Source organism: Podarcis bocagei (assembly GCF_964188305.1).
Source record: "Podarcis bocagei genome assembly, chromosome: 3".
Taxonomy (NCBI): domain Eukaryota; kingdom Metazoa; phylum Chordata; class Lepidosauria; order Squamata; family Lacertidae; genus Podarcis; species Podarcis bocagei.
The window spans coordinates 15,072,249-15,092,068 of record NC_138127.1 but is presented as its reverse complement, the minus strand read 5'-3'; the positions used below and the strand labels follow the sequence as shown (position 1 = coordinate 15,092,068).

The 19,820-nt window shown below is 43.1% G+C and overlaps 1 protein-coding gene across 4 annotated transcripts in view; it reads left to right on the top strand.

The window, feature by feature from the left end:
- LOC308584449 (uncharacterized protein) overlaps positions 1–19,820 on the top strand; it is a gene marked incomplete at its 5' end in the record, with an annotated part of 144,230 nt that overhangs the window by 74,525 nt on the left and 49,885 nt on the right. The window contains 2 exons of one of the 4 annotated variants that reach the window (XR_014006804.1): positions 1,941–2,358; positions 4,158–4,289. The exons of the other annotated variants lie outside the window; for them this stretch is intronic. Of the gene's footprint in view, positions 1–1,940; positions 2,359–4,157; positions 4,290–19,820 lie in introns of those variants that run through there. 4 annotated transcript variants of the gene reach the window in all.

Sequence of the window (19,820 nt, the reverse complement as noted above, 5' to 3'; positions counted from 1 at the left end):
GGCAACAGTGGGTGCGTGCTTTTTTTGGTGCAAGCTGTAGCCATGGACATGCTATGTGATCTGATGGTGAGTTTGGGGTGACCCAGTGCAAAAATCCTGAGGATCCATGTGGATCCGTGCTTTGTAACCACGTTTTAAGTGGGGAGGGAAGGAAAAGCACTCAAGGGACAAGGAGCACGCATGGGGTGTGTGGAGAAGGATGCTGCTAATAATGCAGAAGAGGAGTATAAGAGGAGAAGGCTCCTCACCTCTCCCACTTTGCTCCTTTAAAGAAAGCAGGCTCTGCTTCTCTCCCTCCTCCCCGGCTCATTGAAAAACTTTGCTGCTATTTAGCCAGCTGAGTGGGGAGGAGAGAGGGATAGAGAGCCTGCTTGCTTTAAAGGAGCCAACCGGACAGGAGCTGCTTACTCTCCTGCTTTGCTCCTTTAAAGCAAGCAGGCTTTCTGTCCCTCTCTCCTCCCCACTCAGCGGCTCTTCTCCCGCTTTGCTGTTTCAAAGCGAGCCACGGAGGAGGGAAGGAAGGGGAACCATGGACCCTCTGCTCACGACTGCAGCAGATCCCCCGCCATCTGTAGGGATTCGCTCCATAACACGCACAGACATTTCCCCTTACTTTCTAGGAGAAAAAAAGTGAGTGTTATGGAGCAAAAAATACGGTAAGTTAGTTCTTGGTATAAGCTTTCGTGCATGCACACGAAAGCTTATACCAAGAACTAACTTAGTTGGTCTTTAAGGTGCTACAGGAAGGAATTTTTTTATTTTGACTATGGCAGACCAACACGGCTACCTATCTGTAATAATAATAATAATAATAATAATAATAATAATAATAATAATAATAATAATAATTTATTTATACCCCGCCCATCTGGCTGAGTTTCCACAGCCACTCTGGGCGGCTCCAAATCGAGTGTTAAAAACAATACAGCATTAAATATTAAAAACTTCCCTAAACAGGGCTGCCTTCAGATGTCTTTTAAAGATAGGATAGCTGCTTATTTCCTTCACATCTGAAGGGAGGGTGTTCCACAGGAAGGGTGCCACTACCGAGAGAGCTCTCTGTCTGCTTCCCTGTAACCTCACTTCTCGCAATGAGGGAACCGCCAGAAGGCCCTCGGCGCTGGATCTCAGTGGCGGGGAGGGGAGAATATAAACCACATACTTGCTGCTTATTTAGAACGTTTTATTACAGGGTGACCTATAATAAAACACTGTAAGTAAAAGATACAGGGTGCATGTTTGACCCAGAACAGACACACTGAAATTAATAAATATGACTAGGCAATGCCCATTACTTTCAATGGGTATGAGTAACACTTAGCTCATGGGTAGGCAAACTAAGGCCCGGGGGCCGGATCCAGCCCAATCACCTTCTCAATCCGGCCCATGGACAGTCCAGGAATCAGCGTGTTTTTACATGAGTAGAATGTGTCCTTTTATTTAAAATGCATCTCTGAGTTATTTGTGGGGCATAGGAATTCATTCATTATTTTTTTCAAAATATAGTCTGGCCCCCCACAAGATCTGAGGGACAGTGGACCGGCCCCCTGCTGAAAAAGTTTGCTGACCCCTGATGATGATGATGATATGATGATGATGATGATGATGATGATGATGATGATAATAATAATAATAATAATAATAATAATAATAATAATAATAATAATTTATTATTTATACCCCGCCCATCTCACTGGGTCCCCCCAGCCACTCTGGGCGGCTTCCAATAAAACAATAAAATACAATAACCTATTCAACATTAAAAGCTTCCCTAAGCAGGACTGCCTTTAGATGTCTTCTAAAAGTTTGGTAGTTATTTTTCTCTTTGACATCTGGTGGGAGGGCGGTCCACAGGGCGGGCGCCATTACCGAGAAGGCCCTCTGCCTGGTTCCCTGTAACTTGATCAGTTGAATACTACCTGAAATATTGATAGCCCCCCTTGCAACGAAGTTCTCGGGGTAGATATCCACAAAGCAGCATGAGAATCTGGCTTTTACGGTGGTTTGGGTATGAGCGGTGCATATTGCAAATCTGGGAGTGTGCCCCACAACCCTTGGAAAGGTTGCTGCAAAGGATTCTGGGGCTCCGTTTCAGTTTGCATGCTAGCAGGGCCCTAATGCCATTTTATGGGATTTGACTATTTCAGATGATTAGGCTCAGTGATGCGGCGGCTTCCTTCTAATGGTAGTACTCTATGTAGTATACAGCTGGAAAACATTATTTGGTTTGCCTCTTCATACTGAGAACAGAATCCGTTTAACAGAGGGAGAAAATTACTTTTTGATTTATGCAATATATGAAAGAGGGCTTGGTAGCACTGGAGTTGTTTTTCTCTCTCTCCCAGAGATTGCTCTCAGGTAAGTCATTTAAATTCTGTGTGTCCTTTTCACCTTTATAAATAATTTTCTGTTTTCCATGTCTGTCGCCTGTTTCAAAAATAATCCTCTCTGGCCCCTTAAGCTATTTATTCCTAATTTACTTTAAAGACTGCAATCCTACATTGTACACTGACATTCACCCAGAAAACATTTTTAATCTAATTCAAAATGTATGAATTGATTTGGAAAACCAATCTTAAACGAAAAATGTACATGGGATAATTACTTTGGTACAAAGTACATTTAGGATTTTCTCAAAAATTATTACTTATTGGGGGTTTTTAAATGCAGAACAATGCCAGCTGTTAATATCTGTCTACCTGATCACAGGTGTTGCTTCAATTAATCTGAATTCTTCCCCCCAAAGTGTAGCGCATTTGGTGTTTGGACAATATCCTCAAGGAAGCGGGCTAAAAATATGATGGTGTTACCTAGAGTATGTCTTTTAATTATACTGAACAAATAAGTTTAATCATCTGTTTGCTTTTGTTCCTGAAAGAAATCATCTGCATAACAGGCATTAACATGCCTGCAGATAAGTCTCCACTCAGATGCTAGACCCTTTTTAAAATAATGGTTTTAAAACAGCCCATGAGCAAAACAAGGTGTCTTCATCACCGTGCCCTAATTTTCCTGCTCACTCTATCCTTTTCTCATAAGCATGTACCATGAGCAAGTCTTGAAATGCTGCGTATACACAAAATGTGTGCAGAAACTTAACATGCAGCTTTTTGTAGCATGGAGATGCAAGGGTGGGGAGCCACACTTAGTTCACTTCTACCCGACATGAGGTTAGGAAGCCATCTATACCAAGTCACATCAATGTTAGTCTACATTGACTGGCACTGACAAGGATCTCAGACAGGGATCTCTACCAGCCCCACCAGGAAATCCTAGGAATTGAACCCAAGATTGTCTTCCTACCAAGCATGTCTTCTACCACTGAGCTACGGCCCTTCTTTTTTCTTAAAGGAACAGGTCTATTAAAAGCAGCAAAGCTAGAATCCACGGGCCAAAAATGTCTTAAGTGTTATTCCACTCAATGGTACCTCTTACTGGCATTACTCCCAGACTGCATTCTCTCTTTGGCTAGTAGTCCTTTTCTTTGGCAATATCTGGGCTGCTTTACTCATTTTTAAGTTCTTCCAGCCCGTTCCCCACCCCACCCCCTCCCGCTTTATGTCAGGACCAAATTGGTTCTAAAGACCTACGATAAATATTCAAATGTAATCTTACACTTTCCAGTGACAAGATCATCCTAGGAAAAAATGTGAATGTAAGCACTTTTGGATGGAGGCATAGGTTTTATTTGTGCAGCCAAGAGGAGGAGAATGGAAATTTTTGCTTCTATTTTCAGCTAACTGGGGAATCTCATTAGGTATGTACTAGAACAAATGGTGATTAGCGTTAACTATAGATTATTGAAATGACCCAGCTTCAGTGGGATTGTGGCTTGTTTCAGTAAACCATGGTTAATATGAACTGGTTCATTGGTTCTGGTTCATTCATAATGAGAAACCGCAATTAGCTGAAAATGGAAGCAGAGGATCCTAGTCTCCTCCTGGTGACTACGCTAAAAGGAGAAGGAAAGGTGAATTTATATGCCTGAGGCTTCTCCGTGTAGCTCTTAACTGTGGCTTAATAATATGAAAGAAGCAGTCCATAAGATTGGCTCCTAAGATGATGTAAGTGGAACTCTACCTACTGGTGGAAGACGGAGGAAGCAATTTTCACTTACATCTCCTCTCCTTACACCCCCCCCCCCCAATCTGCTTCAGAACGTTGGGGGAGTGGCACAGAGGCTGTCGTGGGCAAAAATAATAATCAACATCACTCCCACATCTTCCAATGGGAACCACTGCTGGAACAAAGGCCATTCTGTGGAATTGAAGGAGCTTGTTTGCAGAAAGGTAACTCTGGATTCAAGGAATAATTATTGGGGAAGCTGAAGTTTCCCTTCCCATGTTACATAGACACATTTCCTTTGCCGCACTGTTGTACAAGCTTATGAAATTCCACAACTACCTGCAAATCCTCTTTGGCCAGAGGCAACATCGCAATGAAGGTACACACTAAGAGCAGTGGTCCCTCTTTCAAGCTACTTTCAAGACGGGGGGGGGGGAGGGGTGAGATGGGGAAGGACCCTACTGTTTGCCTTCAGTAAGGAAAATGACATTACAGTGGTACCTCGGGTTACATATGCTTCAGGTTACAGACTCTGCTAACCCAGAAATAGTGCTTCAGGTTAAGAACTTTGCTTCAGGATGAGAACAGAAATCGTGCTCCGGCGGCGCGCCAGCAGCAGGAGGCCCCATTAGCTAAAGTGGTGCTTCAGGTTAAGAACAGTTTCAGGTTAAGAACGGACCTCCGGAACGAATTAAGTACTTAACCTGAGGTACCACTGTATTTTACTGGTGCCAGGTGGTAAACATCCAAGTACAGTTCTAAGTTCCATTAAAGCAACTTTGCAAAAGCAGCCCGTTTCTTTTTTGGCTACCCTCACAGCTCCCAGTTTGGATTTCCATTGGCTCCATCAAGCAGGGGAAGACAAGTTCTGTTCCAAACAGTTGCCATGAAACCATTGCTCCAAGCTGTAAGCAAAAAAAAAAGGGAGAGCGTTTGTATGTGGACTTTCAGATAAATGTGGTTAGTTCCATGTTTCATGTGTCTCTACAGTAAATACTTTATTTGGTATAGACAACTGGCTCATGTGAATTATAAATGTTGGTGTTTTCTTTCTGCTGCTCCCCGGTAACCTTTTAAAGAGACACCATTGCTCAGGCTGGTCATAAGCCAAAAAGTAAAACTGGCAATATGAAAGACAGATGTGAGGACTATTGTTTCAAGTAGCACAGAGGTGCAAAAATAAGCAGTGTCTGGTCCATGCAACCATCTAGAGCAGGCATCCCCAAACTTGGCCCTCCAGCTGTTTTGGGACTACAACTCCCATCACCCCTAGCTAACAGGAGCAGTGGTCAGGGATGATGGGAATTGTAGTCCCAAGACAGTGGGTGGGTCACTCCATTCTAGCTAGGACAGTGGTTCTCAAACTTTTTTCTCTGGGCCACACTTTCAGAATAATTGCACAACCCCAATTTTTTAATATATAAGAAATACATTGGAAAACAAAAAGAAACAACTCCTAGCAGGGCCACTGGTTGTGCTAGGTGGGGGCTGATAGGAACTGGGGGTCCAACAGTATCTGCAGGGCCACAGATTCCCCATCCCTTCTTTAGAGAGGTCAAAGCAAATGTTCCGAACTGCTCTAGCTAACAGATCAGTCTGAGACAGCAGCTGGTTGCTGATGTAGCCGTGTGAGATGCATCACACATCTCTCTGCATTTCTGCTCTTAAATGTTTCACCTTAAACGACTTGGCTGTGGGCATTCAGGAGATCAGCGAAGCAAATAACCTTCCATAAAAGGGACAACAGCAAGTCATTTTACATTTCCAATCCAATAAAACTCATTTCAGCGTCCTGTCTTGTTCCGTGTCATTTCCTGCAGTATTACTAACCTCATAACTTCCCCTCCACCTTCTTTTGATGCTTCCCCCTCTATTCCTTTGGAGGCCCAATGCATGCATAGCTAATGCCAGAGGGGAAGTGTTTAGTTTTAGAGCGAAACTGACTCTTAAATTGAGCACCATTCCTAGTAAATACAAGTTAGGGCTTCTATGAAATTTGCTGCAGAGGGGGCAGGATTGTCCACAGATGTGTACAGGTGAGAAGTTATGGTTGGTAGCATACTCCCAGGTCATACATGCAGCAAACAGGCATATGCAATCTTCACATGTGATAATGTACACTTTATCCACACACATCCCTCTAGGGCCATTTTATACATTTTTATCTCAAAATGTATGCAATACCATCACACCTGAAGTGACTATATTCATGTCAGGGACCGTGCTGAGGAGGACTGCACTGAGGAGGAATGGTGGGAGCCCTACCCCCCCCCCCCCATCCTGAATCTTCCCAGGAGCTGGAGGACAGTATAGATTTGGAACAGTGGTTTGCAGAGGGGCATAGTTCAGAAGGCAAAAGCTGGGAAATACTGGATGGGGAATAGCTAGGAGAAGAAACACTGGGAGAGAGAGGGTTAACAGATTCACAGTCGTTGGACAGCATTCCTCCACCGCCCTCCCCAAAGTCACAAAGAGCTCAGAAAGTCTCAGAACAGAAAGCGCAGAGGGTACAAGCTCAGACATAGGAGTGATGTAGACTAATAGGGACGGAGGGGGGGATGAGCCTTAATTGGGAGCATCACCATTTCTAAAGGAGATATGTTCTTTGTCTCTCTCTTCAGGGTTTTCTTAAGGAATCACAAGCCTCATTGTTAAGTTTACATTAAAAAATTATTTTACAGAATAAGGGATTGATTCTACTCAAGAGTAAACCCCATTGGAAATAATGGAAATGATCGTCCTTGATAGCTCAGTTGTTTACAGCATGGTGCTGATAATGCCAAGGATGCAGGATCGATCCCTGTACAGTGGTACGTTGGTTCTCAAACTTAATCCATTCTGGAAGTCTGTTCCAAAACCAAAGTTCCAAAACCAAGGCGCACTTTCCCATAGAAAGTAACGCAAAATGGATTAATCCGTTCCAGACTTTTAATAACAATCCCCAAAACATCAGTTTAACATGAATTCTACTATCTAACGAGACCATTGATCCATAAAATGAAAGCAATAAACAATGTACTGCAGTCACACAATCAATCAGTAGCAGAACTGGGTTCCACATAGTCATATACACACACACACAAAATGGAGCACGTTCGACATCCAAAGGAAGTTTGGAACACTTTCGGGTTTGCAGTGTTTGGGTTCCAAGTTGTTTGAGAACCAAGGTACCACTGTATGGTACAACTGCATATTCTTGCATTGCAAGGGGTTGGACTAGATGATCCACAGGATCCCTTCCAACTCTACAATTCTACGATTTCCATGAATAATATACCCACTCTGGGTGATTTAAATTGATGTGGTCCAAACACTTAGAGGGGCTGCGCCATGTCAAGCATCCATTCGATCAATGCTTCAGGCTTAAAAAGATAGGGAGAGGTCCCAATGATATTATGAATTTGTTATGAACAGAATTCATTAATCTTGGAAATGACTTAGTCTTGTTAGCTCAGTCAGCAGCCGGATAGAAGACTAAGGAGGGTGAAGATTGTTCACTTATTTCACATCAACCAAACAAACTCATCATTCTCAAGAGCACAGCAGAATAGTTTTTCATATTTTATATATCTGTCTACATCCAGAAGAGAGAAAAAAGTGCTTTGTGCATTATCAGTTTTGTGGAAGCAAAATACAGTGGTACCTCGGGTTAAGAACTTAATTCGTTCTGGAGGTCTGTTCTTAACCTGAAACTGTTCTTAACCTGAAGCACCACTTTAGCTAATGGGGCCTCCTGCTGCTGCTGCTGCGCCACCGCTGCACGATTTCTGTTCTCATCCTGAAGCAAAGTTCTTAACCTGAGGTAATATTTATGGGTTAGCGGAGTCTGTAACCTGAAGCGTATGTAAACTGAAGTGTATGTAACCCGAGGTACCACTGTAAACCAGACAAAATAAAGTCTGGTTTTCATAAAGCAACATCTGCTTGTACCCTCTGACTGCATCAGTACAACCTCAGCAGTGAACATATACATAGTATACAGTATTGAAGGCTAAGTAGAATCATGGAATTGTAGAGATGGAAGGGAGCACAAGAGACATCTAGCCCCACAAGGGAATCTTTCGCCCTGCAGTGGGCTCGAACCCACAACCCTGAGATTAAGAGTCTCATGCTCTACTGACTGAGCTATGTTCAATAGAATTGGCTTTCTCAAAACAGATGTTTCTGAAGTTCCACATGTTTAGGGGCTGCCCGTGGGTTACCCAGACAGAAATGCACTCTGTGTACGCTCAGGCAGGTTCTTTTTGTTCTTACTCAACTCACATGTTCCGGCGCTCATCACCTGTGTACAGTGTTGGAGCTGAGCTTCAGTTCAAACATGTTTGCTTTCATATAGAAGTAAACGAAAAATTAAGAAGTGGCAGGCATTCTTTATCTAGTTAATACTGTGAATCAAATTTAAAATTATAGACCAATGGAAGATGTAAGAACCACTTGCAGTTCCCAAAAACCTAATAAACATGGCACCTGTAACCATTCCAATCAACGTGAACGATTTGATCGCTTCATTTCCTGGCTAATTTTGTTTTATCCATCAGCACTAGGAGAGAGTGAGTTCCTTAATGATGCTAGGAAGGTTTGTACAGATGGCTAATTAGTGTTATTTACAGACTGGCCAAATTACCTCACCAAAGGAATGTGAATCTGATTTTTATAATAGCCAGTTTTAAGGACTTTTAAAAATATATATTATTTCTTGTATGGATGTTTCTGAAATCTACCTAGCAGTAAATATGTGGCTTCATTTATATTTTCCTATTCCAAAGCCTCTGGTAACTTTTTCACATCAGAAATGTCATCCTATGCCATGACAGCAGTGGACAATCTTTCTGGTGCCTCGGATTCTGATTGGCTGATTCTGAACTTCATACAGCTCTTCAAATCGAAGCCCAGCTGGCTGCCATAGCTCATATGTCTGGTCACACAGGCATGGATTTCCCTTGAGAACAAGTGTTTGTGGATTTGGAAACAACTAGCAGTCTGTGGGAGACATGATACTAGGACGTGTGGAGAGAGCAAACTGGGGTGACATGAATATAGTCACTTCAAGAATTTAGGGCTGTCAGGTTATAAGAAAAAACACAAGGAAAGCCATAAAAAGAATAGAGGGAGCAACTTGCTGCAGAAATGCTTCTGCAACTAAGCATGCACTTTTGAACACAATAGGTAATTGGTGCTTTGAAGAGGGAATTAATGATGAGGAATAGCCAGCCAGGTAAGTGCCTTCAGTGGGGAATTTGAGCAATGGCCCTGCACAAAGTGCATTCAGTAGCCAGCTCGTGCTTTTGGAAACCAAGAGCAAAAACTAAAATCGCCTGTCTGCAAAGATTGCCCCAGACATGCAGTGCTAATATTTGGGAAGGCAAAAATATATGCAGAAAAGAAGTTGGAAGGTTTTGCACATGTGATGTCAGGGAAGCCGTTATTATGAGCATGGTTTTACATCCTTCAGGTAGCATGCAGGCTTGTTTCCACAGTTAAATGAGCTTTTGTAAATGGTGGAAGTGTATTTCTGTAAGGAAAAAAAGTAAGGGATGTGGCAGAACAGAGAACAGTTTTAGAAAGAAAGACTATGGCCTTGGAAGTTGAAGCATAGCACAACAGGGAAATGTCATGTGTACAGATATATAATGGTGACCTATATTACAGAGGCCCAACTCATATTATTTCTCTTTACATAGTTTCAAAGTACAGTCGTACCTTAGCTCCCAAACGCCTTGGGAGTAGAATGTTTCAGCTCCCAAATGATCGAAAACTGGATGTGAGTGTTTTGGTTTTCGACGTTCTTTTAGAAGCCGAATGTCCGATGGGGCTTCCGTGGCTTCCGATTGGCTGCAGGAACTTCCTGCAGCCAATCAGAAGCCGCACTTTGGAAGTCAAACGTTTCAGAAGTTGAACGGACTTCCGGAACGGATTCTTCCGAGGTACAACTGTAGACAGGAAATAAAATAAATGGATAGGATGAAAAAAGTGGTATATTTTTCAGTGCACCTGAAAAGAAGTGAAATCACCATCCCACTACACTTTGAGCACTCAATCTGAGGTGAATGTCTGGAGATGGAAGCAATAGCAAGAGAGAAAGCCAGCCAGCCAGCTAGAATTTCAAGTGAAGGGTTTTAGTGGTAGGTACAAAAAGCAAAGGCAGATTATATACAGCAGTTCTGAAATAAAATAACTCTTATGTAAGATAGCTATTCTTATAAAAAATGCAAAGGATTTGGCAGTTTTAATAATGCCTTATTAAAGAAAGCATCAGCTTTATATATTCAGCTTTATATTTTAGCTACTGTTTCGTGTATCATATCATCTGCGTGCCTTGAAGACAATGGGGGAAAAACAGGCAAATTAGTTATTAAAAGTATAGCCGCTTTTGTGGTGGATTGTACATACATTTCAATCTTAAAGGCAGAAAATGAGATATGCTATTTTTTATTTGTTCATTAGGGGTGACATATTAGAAAGGCATAACTAGGATTCCTTATTCATTAAAATAAATTGTGCTCTGGGAAAGGTTTCTCCAGCTGTTAGTGAGCCTTGAGCATATTTCGAAAATTACGTGTAATTTGAGATTGCAGTCTTTTGTTTACTTTTTCTTTAGTGAAATCCTTCAAGGCAGACGAGTCGCTTTATTAGATTCATCCAAAGGGAATATGATTTCCATAAACTAATTCCACATGTTAAAATGGAAGTACATTTATGGAAACATAATAAAACTGATATCTATGACCAAACTGACTGTACTGTCCTAGGACACTGTCTCCCTGAGATCACAAGCATAGATGTACACTTTGCCAGGTGAGCGGGTTGCAGAGGTACACTTCTGTTTGTGTGTCAGAAAGGTGGGCCACTATGTAGTAATTTCCAGATAAATAGAAGGCATTAACAGGACAGGCAAACAGAAAGCCTAGTAAACGAGAATGGTGCTAAATAACAAAATTGGTCAAAAGCAGCAGCATCTCATCTTCCTGTCTACCCAGCAGTACAAAATGCATTGATCACACAAGATGTCACTGCTTTTGCAGTTTAAGCGACCACATGCTCCACTTGGAGTGGTACTTTGCAGCAGGATGACAGCACCTGTCATGAGTGTTTTCATTCAGGAAAATACAGTGGTACCTCTGGTTACGTATTTAATTCATTCCGGAGGTCCGTTCTTAACCCGTAACCTGAGGTACCCGTTTAGCTAATGGGGCCTCCCGCTGCTACCGCGCCACCGGAGCACGATTTCTGTTCTCATCCAGAAGCAAAGTTCTTAACCTGAGGTACTATTTCTGGGTTAGTGGAGTCTGTAACCTGAAGCGTATGTAACCTGAAGTGTATGTAACCCGAGGTACCACTGTACAGACATACAACATAATGCAACTTTAAAATACCCACATTTTTGTATTGAAGGATGGTCCCAGGGAGAGTAACGTACCCTTGGTAAAGGTAAAGGGACCCCTGACCGTTAAGTCTAGTCGCGGACGACTTGAGTTGTGGCGCTCATCTCGCTTTACAGGCCGAGGGAGCCGGCGGTTGTTCGCAGATAGCTTCCGGCGTATGTGGCCAGCATGACTAATCCGCTTCTGGCGAACCAGAGCAGCGCACAGAAACACTGTTTACCTTCCCGCCAGAGTGGTACCGATTTATCTACTTGCACTTTGACGTGCTTTTAAACTGCTAGGTTGGCAGGAGCAGGGACTGAGCAACGGGAGCTCACCCCGTCACGGGGATTCGAACTGGCGACCTTCTGATCGGCAAGCCCTAGGCTCTGTGGTTTAGACCACAGTGCCACCCGCGTCCCATGTACTCTTTGTATGTCAGTACAAAGAACATTTATACAAGAGTCTGAAAATGGTGGGAGATACTAGAAATCGCCATAAAATTCTCTATATTGCATATTTTGTGGCTGTTTTCTTTGCCAACCAATCCCATTTGCCGTAAGATAATGCTTACACCATCAAATGATTCTTCGCAAACAAATTCCCCCCAAGTACTTGCTTCTTTCAGTGTATATTTCCAGAACTAGATGTGTTGTTTTTCTGGCTCTGTGATGAAATCCATCTGATGCAAGGCTCCAGTGAAATAATGATAATCAGGTCTATTTACTCCCATTCTGCTCAAAGCAAACAGTTCTCTTTTTAAAGCGAAGTGTTAGATTCCCTTTGGCAGAGGCAGCTAAAATGTGCGAACTGTCGACGTATTTAGCATTTCTTTCAAGTCTGGGAAGCTGGAAATAAGCTTCTATGAAAATCAGGCTAGACAACTGGTGTAAAACACATTTCCCTCCCAGACAATGCTGCTAATTCTGATGCTATCCGTTTTTTGTTTTTTGTTCATTAGTTTGTTAAAAAGCCAAAAGGCTAAAAATTACATGTACAGAATACAACACTGTGTATATCTCTTGTTTATGGTGCCATTCTGCACTGCACACCACTGTAAAGTGAAATGAAAGTGCGAGCATCTTAGGTTGTTTTTCTTTATCATGCAACTCTGCAGCAGACAACATTGCAATTCTGAGGTAAGAGGGTGCTGCTTTAAAGGTCATTTCTTCTTTCTTTTATTCAAGTTCTGTGATTCTATGATAACTTCATGCATGAATACCAGCACTGGCGCACTGATAGATTGTTGTTGTTTAGTTGCTTAGTTGTGTCCAACTCTTTGTGACCCCATGGACCAGAGCACGCCAGGCACTTCTGTCTTCCACTGCCTCCCGCAGTTTAGTCAAACTCATGCTGGTAGCTTCGAGAACACTATCCAACCATCTCGTCGTCTATTGTCCCCTTCTCCTTGTGCCCTCCATCTTTCCCAACATCAGGGTCTTTTCCAGGGAATCTTCTCTTCTCATGAGGTGGCCAAAGTATTGGAGCCTCAGCTTCACGATCTGTCCTTCCAGTGAGCACTCAGGGCTGATTTCCTAGATAGTGCAGATTAAAGGAGAGAGGGGCTTCTCTATTAACTTCCATGGGGTGAAAAACACTGGCATCCCAGAACTAGCTGGAGGTGGGGAAATCTGCCCCACCCCATAACTATGTGGTTATCCCAAGGGTCCCTGGCCAATTGCCCAAGAGAGCATTGGCTTAAATGAGGTTTACTTTTGAGCAAAGTGTGCACTGGGGCACTACCTCCAAGTTAGTGTCTTTCTGCCTGCACCTTGTTGGAAGTAATGAAAAGGCAAACAAGATATTGTCAGAAGTTCCTGCCTCTGACTTGTTGGATTTAGGCTGTGGACCCAGTTTCCTGGGAGTAAGCCCCATTGAACTTGGTGGGAATTACTTTTGACTAGACATTTATGGGATTGTGATGCTAAACACCCAGTTTAAGAGTCATTTGTGATTACTGAATTACATCATGGGTTTTTTCTGGCAATGGGAGGGCTGAACAGGCACATCTCCTTACCAAGGGCACAAGGGGGGCTAAGTACACTCCTGGCTTTGGCACATAGAATTTGTAGTCCAGCTACATCTGCATCTAGTGGGACATGGGTGGTGCTGTGGTCTAAACCACAGAGCCTAGGGCTTGCTGATCAGAAGGTCGGCGGTTTGAATCCCCGTGATGGAATGAGCTCCCATTGCTTGGTTCCTTCTCCTGCCAACCTAGCAGTTCAAAAGCACGTCAAACTGCAAATAGATAAATAGGTACCGCTCCGGCGGGAAAGTAAACGGCGTTTCCATGCGCTGCTCTGGTTCGCCAGAAGCAGCTTAGTCATGCTAGCCACATAACCCGGAAACTGTCTGCAGACAAACGCTGGCTCCCTTGGCCAGTAAAGTGAGATGAGCGCTGCAACTCCAGAGTCATCCGTGATTGGACTTAACTGTCAGGGGTCCCTTTACCTTTACCTTACCTTTATATCGAGAGGGAGCCATGCTCGGTACTCCTCTTGCAGACAGCACTGCTCTAAATGGACCAAGGGCATAAGGCAGTCTCCTCTATTCCTAAAAGCAATACTTGGAACAAGATACAGAGGTGTTAGCAATTCCTTTTTCATGACAAATTGCAAACATGCTTAAGATGGCACTGTTTGCAATTAGCTAATGTGGTATAACTTGTAAGCAATTGTGGCAAGGTGTAACAAACAGTCAAGACAAACTGCCCGAGTAGCTAATATAAAATTAATTCATTACTGTATTATTTCTATCCCGCCTTTCCCCTTGAAAACAGCTAAAAACATATTTTTTTTAAAAGGAGTCATTAAAAACACACACACACAATTAAACATGCACAGGATTTCACCATAAAACATTATTTTAGACATTTCTCTTTTATTTTTTTTAGACAAAGAATCTAATCTTTTGTTAAAGGTGCTGGAAATTGTAGCTCTGGGAGGCATAAACTATAGTTCCCCAGAATACTTTTTGGAAAACTGTGTGCTTCAAATGTTTGGTATGGATGTGACCTCATCATTGGAACAGAAATGTGTCAGGTGGTAGGAATCTCAGCAGTGGGGTGTTCAATTGCATAAGACAGCAGGACTCCTGCACCTTTCACAGTTGTGTAACAGAGGGAATTTCAGCAGGCTTTTGCAGGATTGCTCAGTTAAGAAAGACTTAGGTTCCCAACACTGAATATGTAGCTCAACAAAAATAGAAGTGATAGCTTCGTATGCAACAGTGTATATTTTGTCGGCAGAAAGGGATGTACTGAAGGTATTATTTAGGAACTGCAAGTTTGGAAGTCGATGACAAAAAATCAAGCCTGCAATTTCAAACAGCCCCTATGGATCACAGATCAATCATCCAGTAGCCAACATGGCGTTGTTTTGTGGAATGGTATGGTTGCTGTCTCCTTTCTAAAAATCTTTCTTCTACACCTTCATCAGCAGCCTAAACACAGGATATGTAGCAGGGGATGTTTTACTCACTTCTTGTCTCCATGCTAGCAAAAGCATCATTTGCTGCTTTCTACTATTAAAAGAAAAGGAGGCAGCAGTTCTTGGGACTCGTATAATACTTCTCCTAAAGTGTTTCTTTCATTATCGGTTGCGGCCCTTGTGGTTTTCCCACTAAGACAGTACAGTGGACGCTCGGGTTGCAAACGTGATCCGTGTGGGATGCATGTTCGCAACCCACAGCGTTCGCAACCCATGTCTGCACATCTGCATGATTTAGCACTTCTGCGCATGCGCAACTGCCGAAACCCGGAAGTAACCTGTTCCGGCACTTCCATGTTTCGGCGGTCCATAACCCAAAAAAACGTAACCTGAAGTGTCTGCAACCCGAGGTATGACTGTATTCGGCAGCTGCTGCGTCCGTTCCTTGTGTTATTGTTGTTGCATTCAGCAGGAAGTGTGATCCTGAGTCCACACATCTTGCATGAGTCTTGGGCAGCCAGCAACATGTCGAGTAAGCTGTACCCAGGCCCCATGTCCCCCATCCTGGCTATGTCTGTGCCATAATCTTCTGGAGCTTATTAAAGGAAAGAGAACTCCATTGTAATCTTGCTGTAAAGTAAAACAGTCAGTTCACGCAACTTAAAAACATTAAAACTGACCAGTACACTTTCGGACAATGGAGGCTGCTGCATTAGGGCAAACAGGACATTGCCCTACCACCCTCAGTGTACCCCCAGCTAGCTCCCACCTGCCTGCCTCCTTGCTCACAACCAGTCCAGGAAGTGGCACTGCTCAGTGGCGGACTTGGGGCTTTCAAATTTCAGCAGCGCCCTGTGTGATACCAAAATTTGATGGCCCCCTTCCCCGGCCTCTTGCTTTCTGTTCTAAGTCATTCTTGTGGCTCCCCCTGTGACATCCTCTCGGCTCAGGGCCCAGTGCGGGCAAACTGTCCATGCAGTGGCAGAGGAAGGGGGTTGGGCCGCTCTGTGTGCCAGCCTGGGGTGACATCGCCGCGGGTGGGCACTGCCCCATTGGGACGCTCGCATATGCGTCACCCTGGGTACCAAAGCCCCTTCCTCCGCAACTGTGTTCGTGCTCCCCTAAATCCCTCTCTGCACTGCTTATCAGCTTTCTCCTCCAATGCTGGAATTAGTTAGCTCTGCCTGTCCACTTATTGTTGAGCTCATTGCTTTCCGCCCTACCGTCAAAGTACCTACCGCAGTGCCTCACCACACAGAATAGCAGCACTGAGAGCCAGCGTGGTGTAGTGGTTAAGAGTGGTGGACTCATAATCTGGTGAACTGGGTTCACGTCCTCGCTTCTCCACATGCAGCTGCTGGGTGACCTTGGGCCAGTCACACTTCTCTGAAGTCTCTCAGCCCCACTCACCTCACAGAGTGTTTGTTATGGGGGAGGAAGGGAAAGAAGAATGTTAGCCGCTTTGAGACTCCTTCGGGTAGTGATAAAGCGGGATATCAAATCCAAACTCTTCTTCTCTCCACTTAGCATTAAAGGAATGGCCACAGCAGTCTATATAATTCACTGTGCCACAGCCATTCATACATCTGTGCAATTCAATATGGTTTGAGCACTGAACAGTCTGTTGAAAATGTTTACTCATCAGCTCATGGAAGATGGAGCAGAAATGTCCCCAGCCTTTTTTCCCCCCCGCCAGTGAATTGCTGGGTCCAACATCACAGAAATACAGCAGATACCATTTCGTGCGGAGGTTTTGTTCCTGGCCCCCGTGCGCATCAGCAGAGCACATATAAGCATGCCCCACCCCGTTCCACCCTATGCTCCTCTCACTTCCAGGTCCAAAAAGACCCATGCACCGGCGATCGGGTGTCAATTGGACGCACCTAAAATGGTCGCTGCCTGTAGTAATTTAAACTCTGTGGAGTCAGGCTTAAAACGAGTCCTCAGAGCATCTAAAAGACACGGAAAATAATGCATAATTATATGAAAGCAAAAATAAGCAGTAAAAATTTATGCAGCAGTATACCAGATCAACCAACCATAAAAAATAATAATATACAGTAATGATTGGGTGGTGAATACATATGGGTAAACACCACCCAAAAGTGATTCATGCGTTGTCTGACTGTTCTCTCTGCAAGCTGCTCCTGTTGGCAGAGAGCACATCTCTTCAGCAGGGAAGATGAAAGAAATGCCTCACATCCCTTCCTTCTGACTGCTTAGCAACAGTGATTAAGTGACTAAGCATCTTTAGCAACAGCAACTCCTCCTTAGCTGCATAATAAGTCTTATGTTGCCTCAACATTTTGCTTTCTAATTCTCTTGCGAGATATCAGATTGATGTTCTTTTATTTTTTTTTAAAAGATTTTTATTGGTTTTACAAATTTTAAAAAACAGACAAACACTTAAGAAAACAAACATACACGTATAAATTCATAACATATTTTCATAAACCTCTTTTCTGGGACTTCCCCATACCCCCCCTTTCTGCATCCCAATGTCTATAATTTTATAGCAACTCCCAGTTGTTACTTTCCAACCTCAGTCATCTTAGTCATCTCTATATTCTAACCTTATGTCACTGTATCCCTTTGTTCCTAAGAACCAAAACACTCTAACATTCATTGAGTTTATAATAGTCCTTAAGGTAACTTTTGAATTTTCTCCATTCTTCTTCCGCTGTCTCTTTTCCTTGGTCACGGATTCTGCCTGTCATCTCAGCCAATGTCATATAGTCCATCACTTTCATCTGCCATTCTTCCAGAGTGGGTAGATCTTGTGTCTTCCAATGCTTTGCGATGAGTATTCTTGCTGCTGTTGTAGCGTACATGAAAAAAGCTCTATCCTTCTTTGACACCAATTGGCCGACAATGCCCAAGAGAAAGGCCTCTGGTTTTTTAGGAAAGGTACATTTAAGTACCTTTTTCATTTCATTATAGATCATTTCCCAGAAAGCCTTTATCTTCGGGCATGTCCACCAAAGGTGGTAGAAGGTACCTTCAGTCTCTTTGCATTTCCAACATTTGTTATCGGGCAGATGATAAATTTTTGCCAGCTTGACTGGGGTCATGTACCACCTGTATACCATTTTCATAATGTTTTCCTTTAAGGCATTACATGCCGTAAATTTGATACCGGTGTTCCATAACCATTCCCAGTCATCTGACATGATGTTATGACCAACATCCTGTGCCCACTTAATCATGGCTGATTTGACTGTTTCCTCCTGTGTATTCCATTTCAGCAACAAGTTATACATTCTAGATAAATTCTTAGTACTAGGTTCTAACAATTCAGTTTCTAGTTTTGATTTTTCCATCTGGAAGCCAATTTTCCTGTCCTGTTTGAAAAATTCCACTATTTGATGGTATTGAAACCAATTTTGTACCTTATGCTTCAGTTTCTCATAACTTTGCAATTTCAACTTATCTCCATCCTGTTCCAAAATTTCCCAATACTTCGGCCATCCGACCTCCACAGATTGATGTTCTTTTAAAACATGAAAGTTCGGAGCCTAGGTCTTCCACTAGAGTCAGGGCTGGAAGAAGGAAATACAGTGGTACCTTTGGTTACAAACTTAATTTGTTCCAGAGGTCCGTTCTTAACCTGAAACCGTTCTTAACCTGAGGTGCCACTTTAGCTAATGGGGCCTCTCGCTGCTGCCGCGTGATTTCTGTTCTCATCTTGAGGTAAAGTTCTTAAGCTGAGGTACTATTTCCGGGTTAGCGGAGTCTGTAACTCGAAGCGTTTGTAACCCGAGGTACCACTGTAGTTACAGGTAAGCACCCACCTGCACATAGAATATCAACATGGTGTGACTAGCAGACAGATGCAATGCTGACCCTTCCCTCATCAGGAGCTGCATGCCCTCTGAACCATTTTTTTTTTTTTTTTTGTCATGCTAATATGTGCCAACAAGGCTCTGGGTTTTTTTTTAAGCCAAGAACAGAAGCAAGTGAGTTTTCCACACATCAGAACACTTAGAAAGCTGTTTCCAGGTTTAATTATGGAGCTCAAATGGAATTCTTGTTTCCTGTTGACATTTTTCTAGTGAAATCTGTCAGATGCTATACTAGGCTCAGCAGCATATATTGTAATTAGGGTTGCCACCTTCTTCTCTTCCTTAAAAGAGATTGCCTGCCTTTAGCAGCTTCATGGCAACAAGCAGAAAATAAACGGGGAAGGTTTTTCCGTTGCTGCATCTCCATACAGGGAAAGGCTTCAACTGCTGAAATTCTGTTTTGCCTTCTCCACACACCCCACCCCTTCCTTGCAGCTATTCAAGACACAGGAATCCTGCAGTCCCGGAGAGAGACTGAAAGCACCCTCTTGTTGGCTGACAAGATTATGACACCATCACTCAACTCTTGCAGCTGTTAATGAAAATATCTACACCTACTTAGCCCCATTGTCACTCAGAGCCCATCTGTGCCATAAGTTTCAAGCACTATTATACCACTTTAACAGAGTTGTTAGGAGACTCCCATTTTCCCCAAAAGCTAAAATTCCCAGAGGGATTAACAACCAAGGAACTCCGGGAATTGTAGCCCCACGAGGGGAATGGAATTCTAACAACTCTCAGCATCCTTAACGAACTACGACTCCCAGGATTCTTTAGGAGAATCCATGACTGCTATAATAGTGCTTTAAATATGCGGTGCAGATGTGGCTTCAGTCTAAATAGCCTGGAGACTGATCAGCATTAGAGTAATGGAATAACTGAGCAGTGGTGTCATAAAAATGTCAACAAATGAAGGGTGTTTTCAATCTAATGCCTGCAGCACCAATTCTTGTTTCTCACCCCTTTGAGGTTGTTGTTGATGCAGTTATAATAGGAGAAATCCCTGAGGCCTTTAGTCTATGAACACGCAAGCCAGCAATAAACCAGTTAGTCTTTTCAAAATGCCAAATTCCCAAAATGCCAAATTCCCAAAATGCCAAATTCCCAAAATGCCAAATTCCCAA